This window comes from Peromyscus leucopus, chromosome 4 (assembly GCF_004664715.2).
Source record: "Peromyscus leucopus breed LL Stock chromosome 4, UCI_PerLeu_2.1, whole genome shotgun sequence".
Lineage (NCBI taxonomy): Eukaryota > Metazoa > Chordata > Mammalia > Rodentia > Cricetidae > Peromyscus > Peromyscus leucopus.
Window position 1 is genome coordinate 146,940,777 of NC_051066.1, and position 6,627 is coordinate 146,947,403.

A 6,627-nucleotide genomic window follows, 5' to 3' on the forward strand; every position below is an offset into this window, starting at 1 on the left:
GTGATCCGAGGGGACGCAGAAGTGCAGAAGAGACACAGCATATCCCCGCGAACTGAAGTTCTCTGAGCAGCTGCATCCGTATTAAACATCCTACAGACTGTTTAAGTGTGGCTGGGCAGTACGTTGTGATTACGGAGATGAAATGTGTGCCAGGTCGGAGGCAAAGAGGCTATGGTGGGTCATGTAATAACCAGTTAGGACCTGTAATCCCCGCACCAGAGAGGATCAGGATTCAAGGCTACCCTAGGCTACATAAAGAGCTCCAGGCAAGCCTGGGCTACAGTGTGGCCCTGTATCTGAAGGAGGAGAGAGGTGTTCGTGCAGCCAGAACTGTGGTGCATGTCAGTAACCCCAGTACTGGAAAGAATGAGACAGGATGATAAAATACCAAGACTAGCCTGAGCTGTATAATGCGTTCTAGGCCAGGCCGCTGAGAGAGGAGAAAGGTTGATTCACTTACCCTCTTCCACGGTGGAACTCGCCACACCATTCAGGGTTACATGAATCCATGTTCTAGAGCCATGGTCATATTGGGCTCAAAATAAGCTCTTAATTTCCTTTAAAGAAGGACCATTATTTTATGTCAACAACTCAGAATTTGGGACCCAGTTAAGACTGACAACATAAAAGCTCCCTGTAGTATGTGATGAGTGTCAGGTCCAAAAGAAACTCAGAACAAATGGCTACCTGTGGTGTCTATTAGCATACCCAAAGCAAGCAGGCCTCCAGGCTCACCTGAGGGTCCTCTCAGCTCTTCTCACCTCACCCCCTGCCCTAAACCTCTCCAGCCTACATGCTTCCCTTCCCTTCCCCCAGCTTCTCATTTCTATAAATTCCTGCCATTTTTGCCACGTGCTCTCTTGGTCCTCTTTGCCCTCTTTGTTCTCAGCTCCCTCTAGGTCCACTTGTTGCTTCTGTCCCTCCGTCGTCTTGTCCCATCCCCCCCTCCCTTTTTTCCTTCTCTCCCTCCCTCTCCTCTCATGGCCGGTTCAATCTGATAGCCATGTTCAGTCTAGCACTTTCTCTCCCTGTTCTAGACTCTTCCAGATGCCTCTGGCTGTTCTCTCTCTCATACCTACAATAAAAACCTTCTCCTCGGCCATACCTTGGAGGGAGTGTTCCTGTCCTCATTTCATTCAATGAGTACTATGGACTGCTGTAGGATAGTTTTTCAGTAAAAGTGTATTCAAGGGCTGGGCATTGTAGCTCAGTTGGTAGAGTGGTTGGTCCTGAGTTTGTTTGTTTTATTTTATTTTATTATTTAAGAAAAAAATTTTAATTCATTTTACAAGGCCCTGAGTTTGAAGCCCACCCCCACATAAACCGAGCCTGGTGGCTGGAGAGGCAGGAAGATTAGAAGTTCAAGATCAGGCTGGGCATGGCGTTGCACACCTTTACCCCCAGCACTAGAGAGACAGAGGCAAGAGAAGTGACTGCAAGGTCAGCCTGGTCTACAAAAGAAGCTCTAGAATAGCCAGAGCTACATGCAGAGACCCTGTCTCAAAAAAAAAAAATCATACCAGGGTATCCTCGGCTATATAGGGAGTTTAAGACTAGCCTGAGCTACCTGAGACTTTACCTAAAAAAAAGATAAGAGAAAGGGGTCAGGAGGTCAGGAGAGATGGATCAGCAGTTAAGAGCAAACACAGACTGCTCTTCCAGAAGACCCAAGTCCAATTCCCAGCACCCACATGGCAGCCTACAACCTTCTGTGACTCCAGGTCCCCGGGTCTCTGACACCCTGTTCTGACCTCTGTGGGCACCAGGAACACGCACTTGGTGAACAGACATACATGCAGGCAGGCAAAACACCCATACACATAAAATAATGAAGACGTAAACCAAGGCACTCTCAAATACACTGGAGGAAACATTGGGGAATTCCGTGGTCAGACTGACTAATTAATCTTTATTGCTAATTGATGGAGGAGGGCCTGGAAGGGTTAAACTCTCCCCCTTTCACAGCTGAATTTAGGTTCCAGTTCTCTGAGAAGGACAAACAGGTGTCTTTCCCACTTATCTATCTCCAAGGCCCTTACATTCAAGGTCAAGAGAGAGAACAAACACAAGGTCTAAGTCAGCCTCACAGTATCTCAAGGACAAACCCAGCAGCCCCCTCTGAGTCAGGTCCAAGCTTGTGCAGATGTGTTCAAAAGTGATAAGACTCAGTCAATTAGAAATATACTAGTGTAGCTGCTGCTTGCTTATCCAATTATGCAGCTGACCCTGAAACTCCCCTTAGCTGTGCTAAAAGGAGCCTGCAGGTCCCTCTCGGGGGTCATGGCCATTTTGTACAGGTGATGGACCCCACATGCGTGCTGGTATAATAAATGCTCTTTGTTCTTATATGCTATTTGAGGCTGGGGTCTTCCTTCAGTGTTTCCTCGGACCCTACAGACCCAACTCACTGTGGTGGTACCATCCCTAAGCAAATGGGTCTGGACTGTATAAGAAAGTTGGCTGAACACAAGCCAGAGAGCACAAGCTTGTAAGTAGCCTTTCTCCATGATCTCTGATCCTGTTTCCTGCCTCCAGGTTCCTGCCTCGAGCTCCTTTCCTAAATTGTAACCTGTAAACTGAAACAAACCCTTTCATTCACAAGTTGCTTTTGGTCGTGGCATTTATCACAGCAACAAATCTAACTGTGGACAACAGGTTACAGCAAAGAGGAAAATCTCTGCTTTAGATCTGATGCTATCTGATGAGAGCCTTGGCTTTCCCATTGGTGGGAGCAAAGAAGCCAAAGGCCTGGTAAGTGAATCACAGGATGTAAGGTCAGACACACAGGTGAGCAAGGAATGAATGACTGTTAAAGGAGATAAGGATAGCCCAAGGAAAACTGTAATTAGGCTCTGGACTTGCAACATTCCAGCCTCCACAATCACTGAAGTTCTCATCACTTAATTAGCTGTTCAAAAGGTTCAGGGTAAGATGTCATCCTCTCCAGGAGCTTTCATTCACAGATGCCCCAGAGGAACAAGCATCACATTTTGTGCAGACAGGAGCCAAATATTAATTTCCCCTCATTGTTTGGAAGACTCATTTTTAGGATCTGATGGAGATGAAGCTGAGTAGCAGGCAGGAAAGTATTTTCAGGAGAGAGGATGGTTGGCAAAGCTCGGAGAAATTCCTAGACCACCAAATAGCACCAAAGTCTAGCTGTTATGACCTGGGCCTGATTTATATATATTTTTTCTCTGTATTTGACTCGCAGGAGTGATATGCCTAAGATCATAATAATTAAAAATACTAGACCAGTGGTTCGCAACATGTGGCCTGCAACCCTTTGGGTGCCACCTATCAGATATTTACACTACGATTCATAACAGTAGCAAAACAACAGTTATGACATAGCAACGAAATAATTTTATGGTTAGGGGTCACCACAACATGGGGGACTGTATTAAAGGATCACTGAATTAAGGTTAAGAGCCATTGGTTTAACACAACAAAGTGAAGTTAGCAGAAGAGAAATGGGTAATTTAACCAACCAAAATTATATTTTTAAAAAAAACTAGATTGACTGTATGTTTGGCCATATATTTGTGTGTGTGCATTTATTTGTACTCTATGAATATTTTTTTTTCCCGAGACAGGGTTTCTCTGTGTAGCTTTGGAGCCTGTCCTGAATCTCACTTTGTAGACCAGGCTGGACTCGAACTCACAAAGATTCACCTGGCTCTGCTTCCCAAGTGCTGAGATTAAAGGCGTGTGCCGCCGCCGCCGCCGCCGCCGCCGCCGCCGCCGCCGCCGCCGCCGCTGCCGCCGCCCGGCAATTTTTTTTTTTTTTAATGTTTGGGATATTCAAACAAATCTATTAACCTTTTAATTTCAGGGTAGATTTACTTGTAGCCAATTTGATTTCATATCTATGTCCTCATGTGAAGTACCTAGTTCAAATTATTAGGAAAGATTATTACTGATATAGAAGAAACTCAAAGTGATAGAATTGAGGCTAAAAGGGGCAGTACAAGCTCTTACCCACCATGCCATCTCTTCAGTCCACAATCTAAGTTTGATTTCCTGAATCCACATGGTAGAAGCAAATAAGTTTATAGGAATCACTCTACCTCCAGATGTGTGCTGTGTACTCACATACATGCGCTTATGCACATACACTCACATTTTTCTTTTCTTCTTTCTTTCTTTTTCTTTTTTCTTTTTTCTTTTTTTCTTTTTCTTTTTTTTTTTTTTTTTTTTTTTGAGACAGAGTTTCTCTGTATAACAGTCCTGGCTATTCTGGAACTTGCTTTGTGGAACAGACTGGCCTTGAACTCACAGAGATTCACCTGCCTCTGTCTCCCAAGTGCTGGTATTAAAGGCGTACATTGCCACTGCCCAGTCTCATGTAATTTTTGTTTGTTTAAAAAAATAATAATTCCAGCACTTGAGAGGCAGAGGTAGACAGATCTCTCTGAGTTCAAGGCCAGCCTGATCTACAGAGTGAGTTCCAGGACAGCCAGGGGTACACAGAGAAACCCTGTCTCAAAAACAAATAAACAAAGTATTCATGTAGCTAGGTGTTGCCTTTGGGGGGGCTGAGGCAGGGAAATCCTCAGGTTCAAAACCAGCCTGGGCTACATAGTAAATTCTAAATCATCATGGGATGAGACCCTATCACTAAAACACAAAATGACAACAAAAATCAACAACAACAGGAGGAAAACGGGTCTCAGCAAAGCCCTACACCTGCAGCTGCCTCCCTTCCGTCTAATCTGTAGCTTCCATCCCACAAGGCACTTCATATTTTATGGCAGGGCAATTTTGATATTTTCCCCCATCCTTTTCCTATCTCTATCTTTTACTTACATGATATATCTGTCATCACAGACAGAGAAGGGGGAACCTAAATTGATTATAAGGGACCAGACTGTTAATATTCTGGCCCACCCCTTGAAATCCTGCCCCTTGGCACAAATAAACGAAACGGGTACAACAGGGTTTCTCTGTGTAACAGCCCTAACGGTCCTGGAACTCGCTTTGTGGACCACACTAGCCTCAAACTCACAGGGCATGCACCGCCACCCCCTGTTCCTTTTTTACTTTTTGAGACAGGTTTTAGTCCTCACTTGCCTGGAATTTACCATGTAGACTAGATGTGCTTTGAATTTATTGGAATCCTCCAAGTCTGCCTTCCCAGTGCTGGGATTACAGGCTTGGGCCACCCTGCCCAGCTCAAGACTAGTAATTTTTCTTTTCCTTCCTTCCTTTTTTCCTTCCTTCCTTCCTTCCTTCCTTCCTTCCTTCCTTCCTTCCTTCCTTCCTTCCTTCCTTCTTTCCTTCTTTCCCTTCTTCTCCTCCTTCTCCTCCTCCTTCTTCTTTTTGTTTTGTTTCGTTTTGTTTTTCCAGACACAGTTTCTCTGTGTGGTTTTTGGTGCCTATCTTAGATCTCACTCTGTAGACCAGTCTGGCCTTGAAGAGACCGAGATCTGCCTGGCTCTGTCTCCCAAGTGCTGGGATTAGGCCACCGATGCCTATCCTATCCTAAGCTTTTATCATGGTTTTGCATGTGGTATTGAGCATCCTCAGACCAAGTGGATCAGTGCTTTTAGTAGTCTCTAAATCCTTATTATTCCAAGGCTTTCTCCAAATGAGCATTCTTAGGTCACTTGTAACAACCATTCAGCTATAACTCTCAATAAAATATGTTGTTTTATGGGTTGAACCATGACCAGGTTCAAAGATTAGCACTTCTGTGGGATGTGACAGCCAGCCCTAACCTGATGGCACTGTGTTACTGCATGCCCAGGAAGAAACCACTCTATCCCAGTCATTAATGACCCTTCTTTCCAGTTCCCCTGGGTGGTCTGGTTTACCAGTTTATACAATTGACAATTTATACAGGACTCCCTTGTGGTGGCTAAGGGACTTAACCCAGTACCAGGCACCCCTAATAGCTGTTGATCTTTGTCCTGAAATGCCTGTGAGATCCTAGTGCTTGCAAGTGTTGGCCATGTGGGATAAGAAAAATGGTGTTACCTTTACCCTTGTGAAGTAATTACCACTGTGCTCTGGCTTTTGTAAATCTGCTATGGCTCTGGGTCTGGGATGAGATGGTCTCTTTATCTCTGACAAACAACTGAGGGAGTGGAGCCTTTTTCTCCTCCAGCTGTGGACTCCACAGAGCACGAGATAACTGTGATGCCCACCTTTGGGGTCCACCTCTCCAAACCCTTCCTTTAGCCCCTCTGACACTACAAGCTCCTGATTTGGCTCTAAGGCTGCTGTCTTACTTCTGCTGGAAGTAAGAATAAATTCATTTAATCTGAACTCAAACTGAGTCTAAGTCTTGAGTCTTTCCCAGTGGATTCAAAAGCTACAACACTTCTAAAGGGAACACATCACCCCACCCTGGAGTTTAACAGTTCCAGGCAGCTTTTCTTTCTTTTTTTCTTTCTTTTTGTTTGTTTTTTTGGCACAGGGTTCCCCTTTGTAGCCCTGGCTGTACTGGAACTTGCTTTGTAGACCAGGCTGCCCTCCAACTCAGAGATCAGCCTGCCTCTGCCTCCTGAGTGCTGGGACTAAAGGCGTGCGCCACCACGCCAGGCCTCAATTGCATTTTTTCAAATGGGTGATGCTATGGCTGGAACCTGTAGTCTTGGGCACCAGAGGCAAGTAGTTTACCTG